The sequence below is a fragment of the Papilio polytes genome, unplaced genomic scaffold, assembly GCF_000836215.1.
Source record: "Papilio polytes unplaced genomic scaffold, Ppol_1.0 DF822845.1, whole genome shotgun sequence".
Lineage (NCBI taxonomy): Eukaryota > Metazoa > Arthropoda > Insecta > Lepidoptera > Papilionidae > Papilio > Papilio polytes.
In genome coordinates this window covers 4,706,906-4,733,603 of record NW_013526359.1, presented here as the reverse complement: position 1 = coordinate 4,733,603, position 26,698 = coordinate 4,706,906, and the positions used below count along the sequence as shown (strand labels likewise).

Genomic DNA, 26,698 nt, shown 5'->3' with positions numbered 1-26,698 from the left:
ACATTTTCGATTTTTCGAATTTTTTAGATAAACATAATTTACCCGACGTTCTTACGATGAAGGAAAACATGGTGATGCAACCTGCACATATCGGTGAAGAATATCAAAGATATGTGAGAAGTCAACCAACCCGCACTGGGCCAGCGTGGTTGACTATGGCCTAGTCACTCTTACCTAAGGTAGGCTCCGAGCCCCTCTGTGGGGACGTATAGTGAGCTGGTGATGATCGATCACGTTAACATACACCTCGATTCCTGAAACTACATCTAAATAGTTTGTTATATATATCGTTATTACAACGGTATATTTATATATTGTTGTCACAACGGTTGACGAAAACAATTTAAGACATATTTATTTGTGAAAAAAAAAATCCACATAGGTACTCAATTTCTCTCAAACAAGTCGCTATCATTTATGTAGCGGAAATAGCGTCCATTAAATATATCAAGTTTTTAACATTAAGTAGAAGAAATTAGATTATTAACGAGGCCTTTCTCTTAAAACATTAGTAAAGGGACTATAACTTAATGAAAATATTACTCTATTAATCTTTATTAGATAGTTTTAAGTTATACCATTCTGCTTAACTTTCCAAAAATATATTGACAGTTTTAACGTTTCTATGATCTATAATAATTACACATATATACTAACATTATAAAGAGCAAAGATTTGTATTTTTGTATGTATTGCAAAAACCCAAAAACTACTGGTTCGATTTCAAAAATTCTTTCACCATTAAAAAGCTATCTGTGAGTAACATAGTCTATTGTATATGTTACATTTTTAAATTCCACGCGGGCGAAGTCACCAACAACAGCTAGTACTTTATATTTCTGTCTGATAATTTACAAGATCTCATTAATAATAAGTTAAAATTTAAGTTTCTCATGTGAAGTAATTACATTCAAACTCAGACCTAAGTTACAATAAATAATAGCAAAGCTTAAGAAATTTAAACAAATGTAATAAGAATTTACAATTTTTTGTTATAGAAAAAACTGGCCTTACTTTTACAAATGCAAGGAACAAAATGTTAATCGAGAGTTATGTCCGATTACGAGATTTTCCGACAGTTTCCTTTTATAACACGGTATGTGTAATTAAACCAATTAGATAAGCATTCGATTTAATCATAGCAAGTACTTTCTGTAGCGAAAAACTGCTCTTATTAAAGCTATATATTCTTAAGAATAATAAAAAATCACTTAATCAGATAAATAATTAGTTTTTGCCAATAAAAACAAATCTACATCTATTATTCCTAATTGACCTGAATGTTAATGTTTCTTATAAAAAATAAATAAAAATCAAGGTCCCAATAAGAGCTAGTTATATCATTACGGGCGACATGGGCGAGATTTGTACAACGCCTTCTGACTGCAGTACTGACCACGTCACTGTACTCTTGCGTTGGTACAGAAACCAATTCCACGTAAACGTAATTTGATATAGAATTGACAATTCCGTATAAAATTGACGTCCTTTGTGTTTTTTAAAAAAATCTTAAAGAAAATTACGATAGAATATAAATATTGCGTGCATTAAACTTTGCGTTTGCGACGTACAACCACGTCGAAGGCCACGCACGGGGCCGGCTCTCGGGAGCGAACGCCGCGGGCGCGCGCCACTCTTTATAATTTGATCATATTTGTATCGCGGACAATGCAGCCCTAAAGCGCAAGGCGACAGGTGGACAGGAGTGCAGTGGAGTAGTACTAAAAATTTAATATTTCAAACACATTCTTATTCAAGGAAATTGAGATTTAGCTTTTTCCCAATTTCACTCGTCTTCTAAGACACGAATTATAGTGATTTTATAGTATAACTGAGAGTGTAAATAGACGCCTACGAAATTAATAACGTATGCAGTGTGAGAAGAAATGGATCGTTTCGTTATTTTATGCCACGTCCCTGTGGCGCAGAGGATAGCGCGTTGGACTTCTAATCCAAAGGTCGTGGGTTCGATCCCCACCAGGGATGGGATTTATTTTTATACAATGTTTTGTTTGCAAAATTTATTTATTATGTAACTTTGAATATTTTAATGGTTACTTAATATTCAATGTTTCAGAAATTGTACAAAAATTGATGATGTCACATAAAATTATGAGTCACTATATTCAAATGTCAACAAACATATTTTATTACATATTCTTGTGCAATATCCTAGATTATAATAAACATCGGAAATTCCTAACCAAATAACCTTTTAGATAACAATAAAAACGCCGGTGACCTCTACTGGGTGCAGATAACGGATCTGTACTTTGTTCGACTTAAGTTAAAAAAAAACATGTATTAAATATCAAAATTTGCATCGATTATTAAAAAAAGAGATCAATCTTTTGCCTTTATAATTCATGTTGCAACAAATGGTTATTGGTCGTTTTAATATAAACATATCAATCCCAGGAACTCAACTAAACCAGTGTCACCATAGATCAAATACGCATTCAATCCTTTTATTTCCAGAAACTTATATCTAAGGCTCTCTACAGACGTCACAAAGCGCTTGGTAAGCACGACTCCTTCAGCAGAGTGGCCCGGGGCGATTCACAATGGCCGCTACTTTTTCCTGCGCCATAATAAACATTTGTATTCGACTCTCGTACGCAGCGCGAGCAAACGCCCCGGGCCCGTGCTGTATGCCCGACATAGATAATGCTTCATGTAATTCGCAATTTAAAAAAATATAACGAAATTTCGACCACCTCGTTCGTTGTTTGTAAAAAAAAATATTATTGGTACAGTAAGGAGAATAAATATTTATTCCGCAGTGCAGTTTAATTCAAAGTTATATTAATTTTCGTTGTATTTACACACCGTAGTCACGAGTTGTGGTAGTAATTATGGTTGAAAACATAATTATAAGCAATAGTTTTCTTTTATACAAATGTCATTTACTTGAACAGAATTCCGTAATACGATATCAAGTATCGAATACAAATATGTCACTTTGAGCACCCTGTATACACGTCCCTGTGGCGCAGAGGATAGCGCGTTGGACTTCTAATCCAAAGGTCGTGGGTTCGATCCCCACCAGGGATGGGAAATATCTTTTTTAACATACAAATGCCATATTTATAAAAATGTTACTAAAAACAAAATGTAATTTTACACGTGTCCTATTTTTGAACGACTTCCCAAAAGAAGGAGGTACTCAATTCGTCTGTATGTTTTTTTTTCTTAATTCGTGACAAAATTTGGTAAACATTTTTAGAACATAGAAAATGTAAAAAGCGGATAAGCAAAATATATATAACAAAACTACTATAATAACAAAACACTTAAGATCTTGTTACGATCAATAAATTCAATATTCAAGTTTATTGTCAGCGTACATTAACGAGAATATGTTTATTGTAGCAGATATTAGGGTTAGACTTGAATTCACTTTCAATAATTGCCAATACTTATAGCAAATAAGACTACAACGACTCATTAAATGAGTCAAAACAAAGCGTAATGTTTAAGTGTGAAGCAAGGGCCTACATAAATCTACTGCACCTCACTTCAACTAAATGACGAAGCCTCAGGCTCCTACAGCCTACATGTTCCGTCCAGTAGCCATCCTTACACTTTCAAATTGCAAATTAAGACTTGTTGCTTCCTCTTTTGATCCAATTTCAAACACGTCCCAGCTATAATCTAAACGTTTATCATTTAAGCTAAATTCTATTCAATTTCTATGACCTTCTCTATTAAATAAGGCTCAAATTTCTTTAATCAGTAGCTCTTCCTTTTGTTTTAGTGGTACTAAGACAGCCTTCACACGGTACGTTAGTTAAGAATTTATGCCTACAATGGAATCAGCACGAAATGGTTTCGTAGCCTGAAGGGGTCTACCCGCTAAGTTATTGCCTGGTAGCGTTACTTGCTCAGAATCACTCACTATCTTTCCATCTGGTTCGATTCTGACATACTTTACAATCAGGGCTGCGTCTCTTATTTTAGCAATCGATTCTTTAATGACTCTTACTTTATGCACATCGTATTTTATACCTTAACTGTCCTCTATGACGTTTCATGTAGCCCTTATCTTGTTCTTCCGATATATATAGGTGAAATTAATATTCTCAGTGAAACAGTATATAGCAAAGTAAAAGTGTTCCAAATTTTTCATGTTGTCGTAAGAAAGTTTAACAATACATTAAATATTCAGAACGAATATCTAAATTATCTTACGAGGAATAGTAATAAAACTTTGTCATTACCTAAAAAATGATAAGTAAATTTTTGTTTAAAAATGACGTGTTTTAGCACACTTCTAATCTACCTCTAATCTGAAAGCAAACCAACTATGGATATCAGAAACATTCGTCAAAGGAGTAAAAAAACTAAAAAGTAGGAGCAGCAACCCTGCACGCGGCAATGTTATTTCCTGCATTGTGTCTGCGAGCTGACAAAGCGGCAGGTTTACGCAACAGATTGATTTGCATAGCAGAGCGCTTATTAGATTTTATTTTAGTGCCTAACGAGGAAATTGCGACAATTCAACATTGTGCTGCCGGCCAACTTACGATAATTTACGACAGGCCTTATCGTAATTATTGCGTTGACCAATTTTTGATTATAGTCCTTTTTAGTGTTATCCGCTTCCATATTGCTAGCTCCGCTTTATCTTGAGATACAATGTAACTCGCGTAATATCCGTTCTATCTCATTTTTATCACATTATCCTTTTCCCACTTTAGGGGTTTACAACTCTAAGACTTTGTACTCCAGTTCATCTATCATTCGTCACATCAGTTGTCTTTCTCTGCTAAATGCACAAATACGAAGACAATTTCAAACTTAATACATTAACTACATAGCTATAAATTTTATAGACAACCTGTTACTCAATTCTATTATTGCTAAAGACAACAAGTGCAACTTGAAATTGGCAGAGAGATAAATGCGTTTGTCGTTTTCGTATAGAACTTTGCGTGTTTACTGTAAATCGATAAATCAGATATCCCATTATTTATCTCTAAAAAGCAAACCTGTGTAAGGGATTAGAAGTATTTACATCGTATTAAAATTCAAATTAATTTGATATATTACAGAAGCAAATGCTAAGACAAAATGGCTCATTGCACAGACAATAAAGATTTCATCATAAAAGGATAAATAAAGAGCGATTCGATTTTAACGAAACAGGTAAAAGTATAACAAGGTATATGTTAGGGCACTTATGTGCTAATCGAGTCCTTGTATGCCGTAAGTTAATACATACATAATAAGTGTGATTAGCTAAGACGGGCGCCCGGAGCAACGGTAGCCGAGATGTGCCAATCTTTTCCTCGTTCAAGCTCGGCTTACATGCATCGCGTGTATTTTTAAAAAATTTCTTATACTATGATAAAGAAAATATATTTCAAATTGTGACAACCAATGCAAATTTTATTGTACTACCTTTTTTTACTTCTACTCCTAATTTATATGTATGTAAACCCTAAAACCTAAAAGGTTTTGAAAACTATCTTTTTAAGACGTAATGTATTCACCTAATTGAGTCAAAGAAATTGGAATTTACTTATAAACGTATATAAGAGCAAACACTTCCTTACAGCATGTAAACCCGCCCTATAAGCTGAGAGTACGCAATATACTATTAAAGGAGTCAACGCACTCGAGTGTATGTGGTGGGTAATAATAATAACAGCTACTGTTCACCTAGCAGTGGACCGGCGGCGACAACTTAGCTCGATGATAATGCGCTACAACTTGATGATACTTGTACTGTAATGGTAAAACGAACTTTTGTTCGATATTTAAACATCCTTTAGTGGCCAGATGTATACGTTGTACTTATTCTAAACGTAATAAAACCTTTTTCGTATTAATAATACCTTCTTTGTCTTATCAAACAAAAGAGATCTTAATTATTTTGATCATATATAACAAATGAAAAATTTATAATTTTACATGATTTTTAAAAGCTCTAAAAGCTAGGAAATTATTAGATCAGTTATTAATATTGGTAACTTTTTCTTTAGATTATTTACAATAAATAATTTATATGTCAAATAACACTATTAATATCATTGTGTTCGTAAAAACAAACTATTTGATGTGCATTTAAATATTTCAATTATTCCGATGTGAAAATTCTGACAAGGTTAATTCTCTCCAAATAAAAATCGCTTATTCATGAGAAATTCTTATTATGTGAGAATAATAAAGTAATTAATAGTATAATTGGTTTGTTTTTAGCGCATTCGATTATTAATTTAATCTTAAAAAAATGATATTGTGAGAATTAAAAAAATAGTCATCATAAAAAAATCGAAACTCATTATAATTAAAAACAGATATTTTATTATGATGAAGGCCGCAGGATCTGTAAACGTTCAAAAATAAACCACAGATTATAGATAGATAACATAATTAAAAAAAAAACATTTAGTGATACATTTATTAAGGTATCTAACAATAAAAAGAGCTATAAAATACTCTATCTTTATTATAAGATCCCTTTAGTAAAAAGATTTACGATACTTTAACTTAAAACATATAAATCATTCAATACTATAACATGTTAGAAAACACTAAAACAATACTACATTAATATCGAAAGTTATAACTCAAGGGACAATCAATTTGCAATAACAACCAGTAGCGGAGTTAACTCAGATACTATCACAAGAAATATAGTAGAATAATGATTGTTGTAGCGAAATGAACTTATAAATTGCCTCGTAATGCTACTGTTTGGATTGCATCAGATATCTGTCACTGGCTAAGACGATTGATGATGACGAGAATCAGTTTATTAAAATTAACTTCGTTCTGTTTCTTTGTTTTAGAAACAATTGAATATACGATTTCAATGCACCAATTAATTAACTGTATGTAACTTTTTTTATTCATTTTCCATAAAATGTTATTATTTTCTTATAACAAACTTTTCTTATGTTCACAACTGTAAACAGTGCATAGTTATAAGTACATTGTTTTTTAAACTTTAATGTAAATTTGTAAGGAAATAAATGGCTTTATTATAATTAATATTATTATAACATACCATAAACAATGAAAGGTCATTTTATTTGTTAAATAGCTTTCGCCTGCACTTCTGTCCGCGTGTAATTAAAAAAACTGAGTAGCCTACGTGTTCTTCCAGACCATCCACGTCTATGCCAAATTTCATCGAAATCGGTTCGGTCGTTTAGGCTACAAACATCCATCCATCCATCTAAACTTTCGCATTTATAATATTAGTATAAGTATGATTATTACTGATGTATATGTACAAATATGAATGTAGAGAACCGAAAGAGAGGTTGCCAAATAAAAGTCCGTGTTCTGAGCCTACCCGTCTGGGTTACGGACATGAGTAAATACAAAGGTTCAATCGTTTCTCTACTAATTATCATGAAACAAACGAGTAATAAATTCAACTAATAATTGACTAAGGGACATCAAACAAACGCTCGTATAGACGTAACATAATACCCATTTTAGGATAACGTTCTACAAATGGAAATACAACTCTAAAATGTCAGACTACATAAATGTTGCGTGTGTGGCAACCCTATACATCTCGATTTCTTGCTCAATTTAATTCCTATAGTTAATGTGTAATAAATTAAAAAGTATATCAAGAAATGTTTTGTAGCTATTTAAATGCAAATTGCTACTTGAAGATGGTTTGTAGTGATTCAATTATGAAAATATTACGCACATTTGATTGATGGATCCCGAATTATCTTAATTTTTTAATTTTTCGATATCAACACCAGCAATTTTTTAACTTTTTAGAGCGTTAAGTCGTGTGCCACGAACGAAGATTAAAGTATTAGATCTACTATAGTAGTAACTACTAATGAACAACGTTAAGATTCTTTTTAACAGCAGCAACTAGACGTGCCATTCTGACTTATAAGTTTATAAGCATTATATTTAAGTACATTTCCACTGGAAAAACTGCGACTTCCACAAAATAGCGTTCCTATTCACCAGTCTTCATATTCGTTTGAAAACTTGCTAATAACATATGTTAAATTCTAAAATATAACAAAAAGAAAAACTTTGTTTGATTGTAATGAATAGGCTCAAAAAACTACTGAGCCGATTTAAAAATTCTGTCACCGCTACAATGGTCATTTATGAGTGTCATATATTTTTCATTTCTACATTATTATTTTTAAATTTCACACGGATGGAGTCGCAGGCAAAAGCTAGTGTTAAATATGTTTGTGATAATCCTTAGGTATATCTTCCTGTACACTACACACTAATGCGTAGCGGAGGGAAAACTTAACGTAATTTACATACAAATTATAAATATAAGGCGTTTTAATGCAATTTAATGACTGTAATTTTTGTTTCGCGTACATTAATAGATCCTGCTCGAGCTTAATGCTGTGTTCAGGTAATTTGCGATAATTTAAGTTAAATAAAACATTGATTAGCGAAGAATCACAATTAATAGTTATAGTCTTCGGATTCCCACGAAGCTTTTCTCTTAAAGTGCTTATACATGAGTCTAAAAGGCATAAACGTTACTGATAATTTTAATATTAGATGGAGTTTTATGACTATATTAACTTGATATGTCAAGAATTTATATCTCTAATTTAGATAATTCTTTGGTTTCTCATTAGCTTTAGTTATATCAATTAAATTATTTAAATATTGCATAATAAGCGCTCCCACACAGCGAGTTTTATTCATAAAATAGACTAATTTTTATTATTATGTCCAAAGGTAACCTAAAATAGTGAGCGTACAATTTGCTTAAAGGCTGTTACGCAGCTGTAGATCCTCTGATATTCCGTCAAGTTAGTCAACTTTTCGTTTACACCTACACCCGTTACGCCATTTTGACAATGCGGAATTAAAAAAAGTAACCCAGCCGATTCGGAGATTACCCGGAACAAACGCAACTTGCGTACAGACAGACAAAAAAAAATTTAACTGCGATTTTCGTTACCTGCAACGCAAATACATCTTGCCGAAATCTAGAATTTTTTTTGATATCACAGACAATTCAATTTTATTATATGTATAAATATACATTACACTAAATAAAATCAAGCATAAAACCTAGGAAGTTATTTTACGCACTCTACATAACATTCTAAATTTACACGCCCACTTTAAAGTATTCCAGTACTTTAATATTATGTAAAACAAACATTTAAGAAACAAGACAAGTCTATTGGTATACTTTAGTACGACATCTAAATATTTTGTTAATAACCGCGGATATCAGTACCGAGTGGGCAGCGCTGTACCAACCTCCCGGTATTAAGTAAAGCTTAGTCCTGTACCTCGTAAGAGATGATGTAACAACAGGTTGTGTTTATTTGTCAGTTGTTCTGCAGGCCGCACAATAACTGCTACTTGCGTGAGAGCCACAGCCTCCGGTATCTAATATAGAGTTGTTAATACGCCACTTAGTAAAATTAATAGAAAAATAGAAGTTGTTTACTACGTTAGTAGAAAAATGAAAGATATAATCGTAGGTGCTGGAAGACATTACTAACAAGGTTCAGTCGAAGATGTCGAAATTGAACCGAAGTGGAGAAAAAGAGAGTTTTTAATAATTGCTTTATCCTGTTGATGCTGTACTCAATGATTACCACAAGACATTTGAGGCTCAAAAATGTGTTAACATAAACAATACTGTCTTATACCATATTAGTTAGTAAACTCATGTCTCTTAGGGTAACAGTAAAATGGATAAAGTACAGAAATAAAATACTAATTTTAATACTACTTTCGCCTCGGCTCGATCCGCGTAGAATTAAAAACAAAAGTAAGTAGCCTATGTGCTCTTCCAGAGCTTTCTACATCTATGCCAAATTTTATCGAAATATGTGCAGCAGTTTAGGCTACAAACTCTAACAAACATCCATCTAAATTTTATCATATAACAATAGTTACAGTAATATTATTGGATGTTGTAACCGCTCTTGTAAGATAAACAAGTGAGTGCAATTAGATTGTCAATGGACAAGTGTCGCGGAGACTTGTTCGTTGCGATGCTGTGGTTTAGAAAAGCCGGTTACCGCAATAAACAACTATAGCTACGTATCCAATAATTATCAACGAGTTTTCTAGTATTTATACTTTCTTCAGTATACAAGGGTCGTTGAACTGAGACAAATAACTTACTTGATTACTGGGAAAAACCTTTATTTTTATATATTTTAACTATTTCTCCATAGTCTTAAGATATCAGTCCGTAGATAAAAGTGACCTTTCTTACTTAAAATTATTCTTTGACCGTTGAATGCAAATGTCCTTACTACAAATCCTTACAAATGACCTTAATAAGCAGTTCATATCACAGTTTTCTAGATATTGTATACTAGCTGTTGCTAACGACTTCGCCCCCGTGTAATTAGAAAATAATGAAGCTCCCGTTACTTTCAGATAATGTAGCTTTTTAATGGTGGAGGATTTTTTGTAATCGGTCTAGTAGTTTTTGAGTTTGAGTGTAAAAGTACAAATCTTTCCTCTTTATAACATTAGTACTCGTATAGAAGAGCTAACATTGTCAGAGCATTTAAGAAATAAACCTTACACTGTAATCACTGATTAAGCAATGGACACCTACAAACCGACCACACAGACGGCGGAATCGATGCAAATCAATATAACATTTAAGATGATTACCGGACGTGCATGACAGCGTAGTAAACAGGTATTGTCTGCATGTAGCCATTGTGGGCAAATTGGACGCCTGCTCTGCACTCAGGTGTACGCGACTGAATTACGCACGAATCCAATATTTAGTGTAAGAATATTATGGACATGTTCAATATTTATAATAATGGAAATTTACAGGCGTTAATATTTCTGGCAGTCATAATTTTTATCATACTAATATTATAAATGTATAAGTTTCGATGGATGTTTGTTAGAGTTTGTACTCTAAACTGTTACACAGATGTCGATGAAATTTGGCATAGATGTAGAGCATAGTCTAAGAGATTATATTGGCTTCTTGCTTTTGTTTTTTTTTAATTCCACGTGGATTCGCGGGCGAAAGCTTGTTTTTGTACGTAGAAATAAAACAAGATTCAAAATTAAAGTGACCATGAATGTTATTATTGCAATTGTTTATTAACCATTAAATTAATTAATACAAGTTCTAAAGTTGACCATGTCTATCCTAAGGCGAAACGATTAAAAACTAGTAATATATAAAAGCATTGCTATCCTAGCCTTGATTACCAATGATGGCTGCTACCGTTGCCGATGTTACGGTGCCTCGAAAATTGAACGTTTGCACAAGTAATAGTTTCATCACAGAGATCACCAACCTTTGGTAGGCACAGTGGGTAAAGCACGAGATTAAATTTTTATTCCGAACTATCTTATAACTATTGTAGATTTTTTTTAATAAAAACAATAGTATGACTAATAACTCCCGTGTTTATTCGCTTTTGTTATTAAGTTACATATTTGTATATTGACCAATAACTTAGGCGATTTTTCTCCCTTACCAGATGTTCCTACGTGACTTCTGTTATATTTTGTAGTCGTAAAACTTATAACAAATGATCACTCCTATATTGTTATAAATTCTTGTAATTGAAGGTCGTGTTTAATAAAAAAATTAGTACAGAATAAATTATATTTTGAAAATGTTTACCTTCCCAAATCTATTACATACAGGGGCCTATTATTATGTATGTACGATCTTTTGTTAGATAAAGGGTTTTGCTTCGAAACCGGCGCTTTATTCAATTGAAACATTGAATACAATGTGGGCACCACAATCGCAAAATAATTGAAATACATTGTGACTCTAAAGGCTTGTTTGTCATTTCTTGTGCGAGAGGTGATTTGCAACTTGCTAGAATATGGTCATAGTTTATTCGAATAGTAAACATAAACATAATGGTATTTTCTACACAATATGTTATAAATAAATAAAAATTTACATCAACTTTTAATTAAACATGCGGCTGTTTTTTTAAATTTCCATGCAAGAGAAAATAAATGGTGATCACATAGACAATGTTTTATTTATGCAAAGCAATTATTGCAAAGAATTTTTAACCAAACCAGACGGTTCAGATGTGTCTCCGTCACATATAATGCGCCCCTTAAATAAAAAGATATGTGAAAATAATCACGAATACAAAGGTCGACGTCAAAGAGTATGAATGTAAAGTAGGATAATCTAGTATACCTTCAATCGCTTAGTCTCTGATCGCTTCCCTTACACATGGTAATGTATGCTACTCACCAAATCGATTTCATTCGCTCGCCCATTCGATGTTTCGGTCATCAATCACTGGCCAAGATTGAGAATCTTCTTTTGATCAGGGAAGACCTTTTATTATCGGTCGCATATTTTGCATTTACAAACTGAAGGAATAAATCCTTTTTTCAATTTACATTTTGTACAGATTAAGTATCGCTTATTTAATAAAAATGATGGTCATTTTGTGACAATTTTTAAGACAGGGCATACCAAATAACAGATCGCTGTCTATAACAAATATCGTCGATCACATAAATAAGATGGTTTACATACACTTGTTATGTTGCTAAAGCTTTTTAAGCATTAAAATACAAGCATACTAATATCTTAGCCAGTATTTTTGAGTGAAATAAAATGCGATTAATCTCTAGTTGTCGAGTTACAGTAAGAAATTAACATCGGCAATGATATAAGCTGACAGTAAATTATGCCTTATTATCGTTAAAATTAATTTTAATTCCTTTATAGACTACAACTACTTTTTAATTATAAACACCAAGCAATACTTTGTTTTAAATTTTAATGCATTTCAATAAGGAAGCTATAAGCTTTGGTCGTTTTAAATTATCTGAATTAAGACATAAAGTTAAGGGTATCTTATCATGATTGAGTTTAATATATTTTACAACATGAAAACATTTTGTGAGAACTACCGGATGCTAAAGTTCCCTATGATAACTTAAAGATTAACTTGATTTTTAACGTTCCAGTTAGTAAAGAACCGAATTGATAACAACGTTAGCTTAAAAAACGTACTTGTATTTCTTGTTACTTAAGGTAGTTTTCTATAAGCTTTTTAGCTTTCTCTGGCTTACATTGTTTGTGTTTTATTTTTTAATATTAAATTTATATTAAACAAATTTTGTTATTATCTTGATGAAAATCATTGCATTATTACTATTGTCTACATTTCATATCTACTCTTTATTTTCTAAACTAAATTTCATTTTAACAAAAATTATCTATTGACGTTCTGTATTTCTATTATTCAACTTGAATAGATTTTATAGTAAACAATTTCTTCTTATAATGGTGTTGCATTAAAAAATCCGTTTTACTACTTCAAAATGTTCAAGCACGATAACACTAAAATGAAAATTATCACACTTGAGTCGGCGATGCGACATCGACTCTTAATATATGTTAATTCAATGCATCTGCCACAGAATATCTATAGAATACGTTCCCACGTGTAAGAGCTGTTTAAAACGATATATGTCATTATGTAAATGGTAATTAAGTAAGAATAGTGTTGTGAAAGAAAGATCAATTGGAGGAAGCAGGTGATGGGAAAAAGCGTCATATAAAATTTTACATTTCCCTGTCCCACGCCACGTACTTGTGAAGGCCATCTTAATATATTGAAGATGTTTGATTAACCAGCGTTTATGTGTTAAAAAATTAGCTATTTATTTTATAATATTTTCATAACTGTTGCATTATGAATAATAAACATATTTTGTAGTTTATTCCTCGTAATGGTCACGCGTTAAAATTACATAACTCTGTACTAATGTTCTTCAAACTTCACCATACTTTTAAAGCTGGTAACCGAGGTATCGTTTTGCCATTAGGTATCATTGGTGGCATTATCCCCAACAGTAGAGTTACCAATTAATTACCTGAGTAGCTAGATGATAGTTTGTCTAATACGATAACGAAGTTAGTAATAAGAATGTTCCCGTAACAAAATAAAAATTTGATAACTTCCTTCTTTTGACAAGTCAAATAAAAACGGTCATTTTGCGTCTTAAAGTGAATAAGTTACGAAAATATAGATCTGAAAAAAATTGTTTTAGATATTTTAACGAATAACAGTTAAATTATTGAACTATAGTTAATTTTAATTAATGTAAAAATGTACCTCTCTAAATATTTTTTACCTCTAAAAGACTATAATCACACATTTATTAAATCCTAATTAAATCCATTGACAATTTTTTTTTTCAGCCAGTCATATGTCAATTTCTTATTTCCATTGACCTCGACTGTACCATTTTAATTAAATTTTATTGAAATGCATAACGTACATTATCAAAAAGGAGATCGAATAATAGTTTCATCGAAATTATTCATTTTAATTTATTCAGATTTATATGGCGATAAAGATAAGATGGAATCGGCGCTTTAATGTTTTGTTAGACAGATAAAATTTCAAGGGATGTCACTTAAAATAGAATGTAGAAGTGATGGTATTTTCGGTAATCCAATGGAGAAAGTGTTTGGAATGCATTTAAAATATTCAGTTACCTTCTGGGTCATGAATAGTAAACACTAATCAGTCTCATCTGACAATTTATCTCGGAAAGTTGCAGATAATTTCATGGTTCGAGACGTAAAAGTTATCAATAGATCTTTGTAGAATATATTAAGTTTAAAGATAAAAGCTGTTAAAATACTCTCTTTTATTTCTTTAAATAGTATCAAATACTTTTTGCGTCCTGAATTAACATACACTTCTGTACTAACATTAAAAAATAGTACATTTTTAATCGCATTTGTTTACTCGGCTCCTGAACAAGGTTGCTCTGTATCTCAGGTGTTTACGAAATAAATTTACTTTGCCGATGCTATTATAGATTTATGAATAGAAAATCTTTGATCATTGATCTCAATAACAATCATTTTAACCATAAACTCGAGAAGTCAACACAATATGCAATCAAATACTCCTTTTATACATACAATATCATCTCTACCTCATTCAGATCATAACGTAAACTAATGTGAAGTTGCCTTTTCACACTTGCTTTATGGAAACTCATAGAAAACTCTTACAAATTTAAATTAGTAGCTAACAATCTTTAAACCATTCAATAACACTTCTTAAATTGTTGAGTTAAGATTCAAATTAACAAGAATACATGTTCTTCGAAAGCAAATAAAAGATTTCGTTCGTGCTACCGACAGACGCGCTCTTTGTCCATTTCTTTATTGAATATCAAAATAATAATCGTAAAGTTATATATACGTAGAACTGATATTCAAATTGGCGACCATTGCCGGCAAGAATGGAAAAGACGATTCAAAATATCACAATACTTCCATCTAAACCGCACCTGACTATTTTATGAGAAGTTTTCTAATGTATCAAAAATAATTTACTTTTATGGCTGTATTGATATATAGCCATCATGTTATGTGAATTTATATAGCTGGGTATTAGAAACAAGTTTTAAATAGCGGTCATTAAATTTAAAAATAAATTTAATTTCAAGATCGATATGGGTCACTGAATAAATAAATCTATGAAAATATCTAAGTTTAGCCATCAACTGTTAGCAAAACAACTTCAATTTCAGTAACGGATTGACATCTAGTATAGACGATATTGTCATGGTTGTCGTACCACACAGTGTCCGTTAAAATTGTACAAACTATAGTAACCGGACAGCCGCGACGGAGTAAATCCGATACGAAAGACGATCGCATCGTTCATGCGAGCTTTGGATGTTACTGGATTTTAGTAGCACCTACTACAGTCTCATCACTCGATTTAAACTCGAAACCGATACGCTTTTATTCAATAGCCAAAGTGCCAAGATTTAAAGTTCCATACTGGTAAAAATAAGATAATCAATCTATTATGATATAGGAACACAATTTACAGCTAAAAAAAATAAAACTCCTTTAATAGTAAAAAAAATAACTACGACTTCTTTCATTTTTTTATAAATGATTGAAAATAAGTAAAAATTATCTTACTATTTAATTATTAATTGTATTCACTTCGACACTAAATTGACAACAATTAGTAGTATCGATTTGTGTTTAAGGTTGACAGTACTCGCGATAACATCGATTCGGCAATGCAAATGTTTCGAGTATCGTACAGAGCATGTCAAGTTGAAGGAACATGATAAAACAACAATTTCGTCTCGTTCCTCACATCGTTGTAATGCTTGTTTAATTGGTTGCAATGTGGATATGACCATCTTAAGTACTTAAGAAATAAAAAAAACTTCCCAAAGTTGTAACTCTATGTTGCTTGATATTCTGTAAAAGCTGAGGCATAACACGAAAATTTGTTGAAATGTATTCGTATCATAATCGATACTACCCTGATAAATCTTAAACAAATTTTGTCGCCTTAACAAATATCATCTCGCAAATCGTACGCAGATTACAAAGTTTATTATGTTCACGCCTTTTTTTAATAAAAGTTAAATATGTAATTAATTTAGATTATGCACAATACAATAATTATAAAAATATGTTGCCTTACAGACGGTTCTATTTGGAATGTATAATAGCGATAAACAGATCAATTAGGATCGAATTTTCTAGACACGCTAAGGTCAAATTAAGACAATTAACCCCACCGTGTTCGGAGCCCGCAAATAGAAATCGCCGGTGACTCGAGCGACTAATGAGTTATTAGACCCGCGCCGTGTATTGAAAAACCGCATCCCACTTAATAGTGTTGTACATTGATATCGATATTATAAAAACCCTGCAATGTTAGTCATTTTAAAGAAAATATAATAAGTAACTATAATTTGCTCAAATACATTTACTTTCACTGCAAACATCACTAAAACAACTTTTTAACTATTTTCTTACTTAACCTTCTTTTATATGGGCATATAAAATTAGGTGCTTTATTGTTAGGTTAACCTTTTCCTTTTGGTGGAGACAAAAATATATTTGTAGATATATAAGAAAACATGGCCAGTAAGAAAAAGTAATACATTTTTTGGTATCGAAAGCTTCGTAACACATCACTAGACCCGGCGGTCGCGGCGCGGTTGCCGGTCGCGCGGTGCCACACCGCTAGTTCAGTAATTGGTTTGCTCGACCGCTACTCGCTGATTTTTATCATCGATTATTGAGTTTTCACGCCAATTAAATATTATCTCGCTTCCTGCGGAAGACGCGTTTGTACCCGTTGATATATTGTTAGATTATCAGAATATTCCCCTTGTTAAGGGAAAGACCGCTGTGTAAACTTAATGAATAATAAACACCGTAAATGTAGATAACTAGTATGTCAGATGACGTTGATAAATAGTGAGGAACGTCTCTTTAGGTTTGCTGTAAAAGCAAATAAAAACGTCTGACATTTTTATAAGGAGAAATATAGAAAATTTGTTCGCTTAACTTTAAATCTCTATGTTTGTGGGTTTTACATTTTTGCTTTAGAATACTTAGGGTCTGTGCCACCAAATTGTAAACTATCTGATAATCCAACGTGTAAAATACGTGATGGAAATATCGGATTTTGTTCTCTTATCTAACAGTGACATCATTTTTAAGTTATCTGAGTCTCTATCAGCTAGTTGTGGGACAGGACCCTACATTATTTCTAGTTTTTCAGTAATTTTCATCTAAGATTTGCGGTAAGTCACATATACTATGTATCTTTTGTGATCAACAAGATGTTGTTCTCCTTAATAACTTTTACATCTTTGTTAGCTTTTACCTGAAAACCTTCAACATAAAATAATCTAGCCCAGCGTTAAATCGTCTATTTAAGTTGCGACTCGTCCTGAACATTGTTGCCTATCGCACTCTCTAATATCATGCATTATTTATCATCGTACCTTTTATTACTAACATTACCTTACTCTTAACTTTTATGTATTTTGCTTATGCTCAGAAAAAGGCAGGAGTTACCAATTTGTCTTAGCTCCCGGTCAATTTTCACTGTAATAAGTGTACAGAGTATTATTAATGTTATGTTCTACATGTTAACAACAGAATCGTAATATCTTACTTTTAAGGAATTTAAATTTATTTATAAAACTTATTGTTTTGTTCTTCGTCGACCAACTTTACATATTTTCTTTTCTCTTCTATTGTAACTAAATGACTAATCAAAAAACATTTCTGAAATTTCAATCTAAATTATTTCACTATTTTCTTTTTTTTTTTAAAAGACGACAAGTACTGAGACTTTTTAATTAGCTAGTTACATGTAATAATTTTATTATAATATGAAGTCTTAACTGCTGCAATGCGGTCCACACGTCAACCACCCCTGAGACACATCTAATGACTAGATTACAATCACAAACGATATTCAAGTGGCGATGTCCTGTTTGATAGAACCTACACTAGTTTGTAGTATAATCTATACTAATATAATAAACTGTAAACACATACTACTTCGTGGCGTAGGATGTCAGCAGTCGCAGCATATTTTAGAATAATGCTTTCTCTAATAAAACGCCCTATACTAATGACACGCTTTAGGCTAGAAATTATCACGCTATTAAACTTAGTGGGTAAATAAATTGGAAAAAACCTCCATGTGGGAAAGGGACCATAAACTACATCCAACATTAAGGAAGCAAGGTTATTATGGTAACGGTGATTTTGACATTTGCAATTTGACAAATGTAAACAATAAAATAGAGTTCTTATAATTTCATGCGGATGAAGATACAGGCATATAGTGTGGGCATCACCAGAATAAACGTAGACTAAACGAAGCCGCACGGGACCAGTTAGTTTTAATATAAAGATAATTATTCTTCACACATAAAAAACATTCGCAAAATATACCATGCATATTGAACTGTCATTGTTCGATTTACACAGTACATTGTAAAATAAACAATATAACGAAAGAACTAATTCTTGCTTAACTTGTTTCTTAAGCACCCATTATAACAGCCTCGTTCCGAACTCGTAGCAACAATAATATAAATAATATTAGCGTCTCCGTGCATTGTTCTCGCGTTGCTCCGCGGCCGTGGCGTTTCATTTTAACCAAAGCATTATCTGCAATAATAACTTGGCTCGATTGAGTCGAACAATACACAAGCGGACGTGTAGGCGGGATACTATCGAACTATTGATGATGTTGAACTACATAGAGCTGTTACACTGTAACACGTTTTCATCAGCTGGTAATCCAGACGTAAACCTTGCTAAACAAGCTCTATAAAGAAAACCATAATGTTATATGAAACGTTTGTCAGAGTTATTGTAATTTCATAGATATTGTATCATAATTTAAAGTGGGACAAGTGAGATATTGAAATACAAGCTGAAGGGTCACCGTTGTATACGATTTTCAGGTTATATTTTTTATACAATATAAACGCTATATTTCGGTAGAACTAAAGTTTCTGCAGAGACTTTAAAAGCAGGAATATCTGGTAAGACGTAAAGTAATAACGTTGTATCAGCTCTATAAACCAGTTATCAAGGAGCCATTGTAACAGCAACTTCGTCTGATTTAATTGTGGGTAGCGTTAATTGGCCATTGTCCAGCATATTGGTTTGCCCTCAGCTGCCCTTCGGTTAACTAAAGCTTATTGTTTTATGGACCTTCACTACATGTAACGAAACGATTAATTTTACAAACAGAGAAAATTGAATTATAAAAAGACAATGAAACCATCTGTTTTAAAATTTGTAATATTAAATAAATACCAACCACAAAAGTGTATCACAAATTACAATGCTATCTTTACAAGAAGCAATTACTTTACAAGAATTGATTTTGTGGCTCAGCACATCAGCATTCTCGTCAACATCTTTAAAAATCGACTTGAATTATATTTTTCTTAAACCGGACAAAATGGTATAAAAGAAATTATAAACATTTTCTTAGAGATTTCAAAGGAAAGAGAAAAATTTCTTTTTTGCTTTCAGCGTTAACTGCATAAAAAATTCTGAGGAGATATAAAAGTGATGTTTACTTTTAGCGAAGTATTTTTAAATAGCCATACAAATGCCAAGGACACACTGTTCTCAGGTTTGTAACGGTATATCTTTTTACTTAACCGTGCCGCCCCACTTATTAGTCCCGCAAAATCCTTGGAACTGATAAAAGGCATTCTTGGATCTCAAAGATAACACTTTAACTACCTTCGCAGGCGTGAAGCAACATTACCTCTTCCAGTAAACTTTACGCCAATTAACAAAGGACTTCTGCTGAAAACCTGGTCGCTTAGTTCCTTGAAACATTTCCATAATCATAATAATTATGTAGCAAAGGGTACATCCCTTATCAGCATCAACTGACCACATCAAATCATATTCCTTTACGTGAAAATTGCAACTTACGTCTGTCTACATAGATGGCTTTTATTTGTAAATGATTTGATTAACTCTAGTAAAAAGCGCAATGGTTGTCGACCTGTGTGTATAATCAAAAATTATCAATTCTATCGTAAAGTGATATGTCAGAGATGGAACCAGTTAGGCAAATCCGCAAAGTATAATTCCACCTGCCGTTCCCGTATGTATTTATTCATATAAGCTGATATGTTAATTATTTTATTCATTGTCGTATCCTTCTTTAGTTTAATTTTCCCTATACACTATTTTAATGGCAACGATGAATAGAATAGTTTTTAGTCGTTTGGTATAAATGTAAACTCGGCCGTCGATTAAAGGCAAACGCATCTGTATATGCGGATGTCTACAAACTGCGGTAGCTTCGCTATTTCGGCGAATCCAGGTGTCCGCTCTTGTGTGCCACCTTATCTTACTAATATTATACCTAAATGCGAAAGTTTAGATGGATGGATGGATGTTTGTTAGAGTTGTTTGTAGCCTAAACGGCTCAACGGATCTCGATGAAATTTGGTACAGATATAGAGGACAGTCTGGAAGAACACATAGGCTACTCATTTTTGTTTTTTTTATTCCACGCGAACGGAGTCGCGGGCGAAAGCTATTAATATAATAAAGACGATTAATTCGAATGTATTTTGCACCTTTAAATAAATATGTAAATTTAATAACATAATAATTTAACGTAAATTTTTATGATAAAGCACATTCTAATAATTCATGGAATCAATTTAGCGTAAACAAATACGTGGTAATAATTTTCGAAAACAAATAATAATTTAGGACTAGTACAGATGCGTGGCTCGAACAAATTTTTCAATCAACCGCCCAGCGTGAGATCTTATTAAAAGTATAATGCACCCAATCCTTTGTTAATAAGCGGACAAAGATACCTTTATTTTTACAAACATTTAAAGATCTTTTGTTTACATGTTTTTATACATCATTCCTATAGCTCGTAATCTTTTCATTTCATTAGTCATTTGATCAGAGGGCTTACCAAGAACGTCCGTAACGTCATCGAAAAAAATTGTATTACATTTGTACAGGGCCCCCACTGGGTAAAAAGTACAGCAAAAATCATACAAATTTTGTCGAAGATGTTATGAATATTCTCGAACTGACTGAAAAATATTCATGATAAGTCCTTTGTACATATTAATGAAAAGATTTATAGCTAATCATAGTGTCAAACAGAATTATTGCCATACAGGGTTGTTAATATTAAAAAAGTACATTGGTTGATAATTGATAGTCGTACAGACGTACTCACCCATCTTTAGTTTACAGTATAATTCGGATTTTAAGAAAACTTCCAAAGGACCATCCATATAAACAGGCTCACAATCTATAGATTAAGCTAGACCAAAATAGATACACCAAAAACCTAATTATGGGTGTTTTGAAAGACTAAATCAATATACATATAAAATGACCACATTTAAATTACACATAACCCAAATCGTGCGTGCCCTCACGACTCATAAATAATTAATAAACGGGCACTAATCGAGCTTGCCACATCGCTCTCAACATTTTCCTAGAAAACTAACACATGTGAAAACGTTCCATCTATCAAAGTCCCTCGTAAATCACGCTTCGGTCAGGTGCCGAGTCTTAAACACTATATTGATATACCTTACTGATAGATAATTAAGTACATTTCTTCACGCTTGTAATTCATTACCGAGATAAATAATCGTATTAGCGCATTCTAAATTGCTTTTAACTATTACTGAAATAATTCGCTTGTTTTATCGTAAATTTCATGAAAGGAAATGTACATAGAGGAGAGAAAACTACCACACAGAAGACAACGTAAAGATCAAAATTAGTCTTTTCCCCTTTCCACCTTGTTCTTATACAGAAACGCTATCTTTGACAGATGAGGTAACGCTTAAAAATGGAAAACATCCATGCTCTGCCATTTAAAGGTAGGCAATACACCTAGTAATGCAAATCATGCAGCATATATAACAACCTATTATATATGTGGCAACCGTCGCACACTTCGTTAATTTGGCAAAACAAAATTGATGTAGTCTTTTTTTATGAAAATTAGATATCAAACTTTATAGTTACTTTAATCGTAAATTGAACTTGCCACATACAGTCGACACTTTCTTATCATAATGTTGACTAAAATGTAAACGTGAATTAAATCTCAAATTAACATAAATCGTAATCAATTTAAAGCTAACATTTCATAGTAACTAAGATGAAATACTGAATTTGCGATATTTTAATTCTTACGTTGTTTATTAATTAACATTAAAGCCAAGGCGTTGTAATTTATTGGCCGATTAGAATGGATTGATTACTTTATTGGGTCTGTATTTATATTTCGGCCATGTCGTAGCATCGATAGTAAATTCGACATAAATAAAAACGTCTAGAAAAACACGTATGTCCTAGTAAAAACTTAGTGAGGGTACGGAAAATATCAATTACTTTTAAGTCGTTCTTTCTCTTGTAGTAATAAGTTTCATTGCGCAAACACATTGTTAAACAATCAAGTTGAATTAGGGCTCAAAATACCTTATGAGCCCATGCCCCGGTGAACGGTGAAGTCGAGGGAACCAGTCGAGGGAACTCGGACTCCGGGTTTAGTGGATAGGATAGGTGGAATGTGGAGAGACTCACATACCCTGTGTGTCTTTCCCCAAGGCACCTGGGAATCGTAACACATTCCCCCTCTTTAAAAAAAAAGGTACAAAATACCTGATGTAGACATCAATCAAACAGGGTAACAGATTACCAAATTGACGATAGCACGATAAAACTCAAGCTATTAAAATAAATGCAGTGACAAGTTTTGAACTCGTTGAAAGACAACGATTGAGATCTTTGTTTACTCGAATTACATAAAAAGACAGAAATCATAAATAAGTAGAAATAATTATTTAAAATAAATCCGTACTAATAATTTAAATAATCATTTACAAGATCAGTGTTGAAATTTCTTTAAAACAGTTAAACGTCTACGTATTACATGAAAATTGGACTAATTGAATTTTTAAGGGATCAAGGAAGCACTAAATGTGTACAGATAAATATCTGAATGGTATGACAGTTCCTTGAAATCGTACAAGCGTTAATAATCATACATTAAAATCGATATAAATATATGCGTTTTATATTTATTCTTCTTACAAAGATGTCGAAATAATGCTATTTATTTGGCGTCTTTCAGAGCTAATATTCATCGACAGTGAACATATCGCTTTTCGGAAATCTTATCACTGAAATTAATATTATTTTCTTTAAACCGGTAAAATGGTAGCTAAAACGGACTCGCGAACTAGTTAACTCATTTTAATCAATACTTCTCAGTCCAAAGATAACGAACATGCTTGAAGTATCGATTTTAAATATCATACTAATATTATAAATGCGAAAGTTTAGATCGGTGGATGGATGAATGTTTGTTAGAGTTTGTAGCCTAAACGGCTGAACGGATTTCGATTAACTTTGGTATAGATGTAGAGGATAGTCTGGAAGAACACATAGGCTAACCACTTCCTTTTTTTTAAATCCACGCGAACGGAGTCGCAGGCGAATGCTAGTATTCATATAATACAGGCCATATATTCCATTTTTCTAATCAGATTTGGTTGAGGCATAGGAAGGAAATGTTTTCTTTCTATGAATCCCCTACTTTATTGATTAGTACGTATTGGTAATTTGCGATGTCGGGACAGCGGGCGCGACTATTTCGGCGACATTAGGTAACTTGCTCGTATACCAACTTATATAAAAAATAACTTCACATATAACGGTGTCTTAACATGACCCATGGAATGTAAGAGTTCTGATAATAGTCAAGTATATTTGCATAGCGTCTTCCAAACCAGTTTTGCATACACACAGTTGAGTTATTGTTCGCTCGTTATTTAACAGGGACTCGACAAGTTAACACCTAGTTTCGTAATTAAGAACGTATCTCAACGAGTTTCGCTGTCACGGTCTCGCTATCGGAGGCAGAGAGCATTCATGATCCTTTAAGTGTTGCTAACCGATAATAGTGATGTACTATTGCACTACACTAACAAAAATCCATACCTAGAGAAATGGAAAATTTAGAGTAATCAATGATTTTAAATGGGATAATGTTATAATGCTCTTAATGTCAGTCTAAACATCTATACTACTCAGGATTTTTACTACAAATTATAATTGTTATAGGTATAGTAGGATTCGTGCATTAAAAACGTATGAAAATTAATATTTGCAAGTACAATAATTAATTTACTAACTTTCGCCCGCAACTCCGTACTCGAGAAATTAAAAAAAATATTAGCCTATTTGTTCTTCTAAACTATCTTCTACGTCTATACCAAATGTCCATTTAGTCTGTAAAATCTAACATACATCCATCAACCCATCTAAACTTTCGCATTTATATAAGCAAGATTTAAAAGTAAAAGGAGTTATCAGTCTTGTACTTCACTTAAAATATATTCACTTCATCTATACTATTATAATAAAGCGTAAACACAAACTTTGTTGCCTAAGATGTCGGCAATTACAGCATGTTTTTGAATAATTCTTTTTTTAATAAAAAGCCCTACACTTACATCAGGCTTAAGGCTACACATTTTTACCAGATTAAACTTAGGGGGTAAATATTTTGGACAAAATCCTTAATGTGTGAAAGAGACCATAAGTTGCTACCAACATTAATGAAGCAAGATTGCTAAGATTTGTCATGTCATATCATTTTGACATTTGCTATTGATAATTTGACAAACGTAAACAATAAAATAAAATTTCCTAATTTCATGCGGGTGAAGCCGCACAAGAACAGCTAGTTGGAAATAAAATATTCAAATCTTATAAACATTTAACATGGTTGCCACGTAACTTTGTAAGCTTTTAATTTCAATACTCACTGTTTATCAGAGTTAATAAAATCAAGATCGAACGACTTCGATTCCTACCATCCTGACAGCCATTATCATCAGCTGATTACACTTAGACTGACGGAGAGACAGATCTCAGATAACAACTAAATCTACTTAATATTCAAGCACCTATATGCGTACATTTAAAAACTCTTTAGAAAGATTCATCGTAAATTAACCACCTCTATGCTATACAAAATGTTATTTATTCCTATAAGCTCTTTCTTTACTTCGATCACTTTTAACTGTAGAGGGATTTAATTTAATTGAGTTACAAAATTGGTCTTGTTTTCTTTAAAATACCTCAAAAGAAAAAACAGAAACCGCGTTTGTTAGGTGTTATTTAGCAATATCAAATACTAGCAGTTGCTCGCGAATTAGCCCGCGTGAAATTAAAAAAAACTGCCTATATTACTAACCCATAACGTAGCTTTTTTATGGTTAAAGAATTTTTGAAATCGGACCAGTAGTTTCTGAGTTCTTTCAATACATACAAAAAAACAATTTTTTCCTCTTTACAATATTAGTATAGATTTAAGCAAACGAGGCGTCTGTCTCTAGTAAGGTTAAAAATAAGATTATAGTTTTTATTGATATTTTTATTCTTTTTCTCATTTATGTATAGTTGAACTAACCGCTTAAAACCGCTTCTATATTTTTTGAAGCGGACACATTGTAAAAAAGAAAACAACTTAATACGCTTTGTTTTAAAAACAAAACCGAAGATGTCCTGACGTTTTATAAAGGATAATAAAGGACACAAATGAAATCGCACACTTAGCCGTATCTTTGTTAAGATACATATGATGCGAAGAGACAAAGTGCTGGATGTAAAGCTGCGTTTACATTGAATAAAACATTAAAAAGGCAGGATCTATTTACTCCATTATTACAATACAAGCTCTATCTTAATAATATTATGAATGCGTTTAGATGGATGGAAGTTTTAGCATAAACGGCTGAACGGATCTTTATGAAATATGGCATAGATATAGAGGACACTCTGGAAGAACACATAGACTACCTACTTTTGTTTTGTTTAATTCCACGTGGACGGAGTCACGGGCGAAAGCTGGTTTCAACATAATTCCAAACTTTATGCCAGTGTCTATCCAATCGTTGTACTAATAAATGTCTTTGCCCATCAAAAAAATTACATACATTGTAAAAACAATGTATCTATTATTTCTTAACGAAACATGTTTCATATGCAGTTTTTTTTTATTCCTAGTAAACTAAAATCTTATTTGATTAATACGAAATTTTGGTCGTAACAATGAGCCAAAAGAAATTTTACTCCTCCTTAAACTAATAAATTACGTATTATTTCTAAAAAGATCGAATAGACATGGTTCTAATAAAGGTAACAAATAGGCCATGCCGCGTGTGCACTAGTCCGCGAAGTATGAAAGGCAAGAGCATACCTAGTATCGTAATATTTGCGAATAATCCGCAAACAGGTAATAGTATCCCGGCACTGAGAACACTGAGAACTCTCAGATAAAGAAAATATCAAGACTATTATAGCCCGTCGCATGCACGTCGA

The 26,698-nt window shown here is 32.4% G+C and overlaps 2 non-coding genes across 2 annotated transcripts; both read left to right on the top strand.

The window, feature by feature from the left end:
- The first annotated feature begins 1,913 nt into the window (after positions 1 to 1,913).
- Positions 1,914 to 1,986, top strand: Trnar-ucu. The gene has a single exon. It is a non-coding gene; the product is annotated as a tRNA-Arg (tRNA).
- A 995-nt stretch (positions 1,987 to 2,981) lies between these two features.
- Positions 2,982 to 3,054, top strand: Trnar-ucu. Its single transcript has one exon. It is a non-coding gene; the product is annotated as a tRNA-Arg (tRNA).
- The last annotated feature ends 23,644 nt before the right edge of the window (positions 3,055 to 26,698 follow it).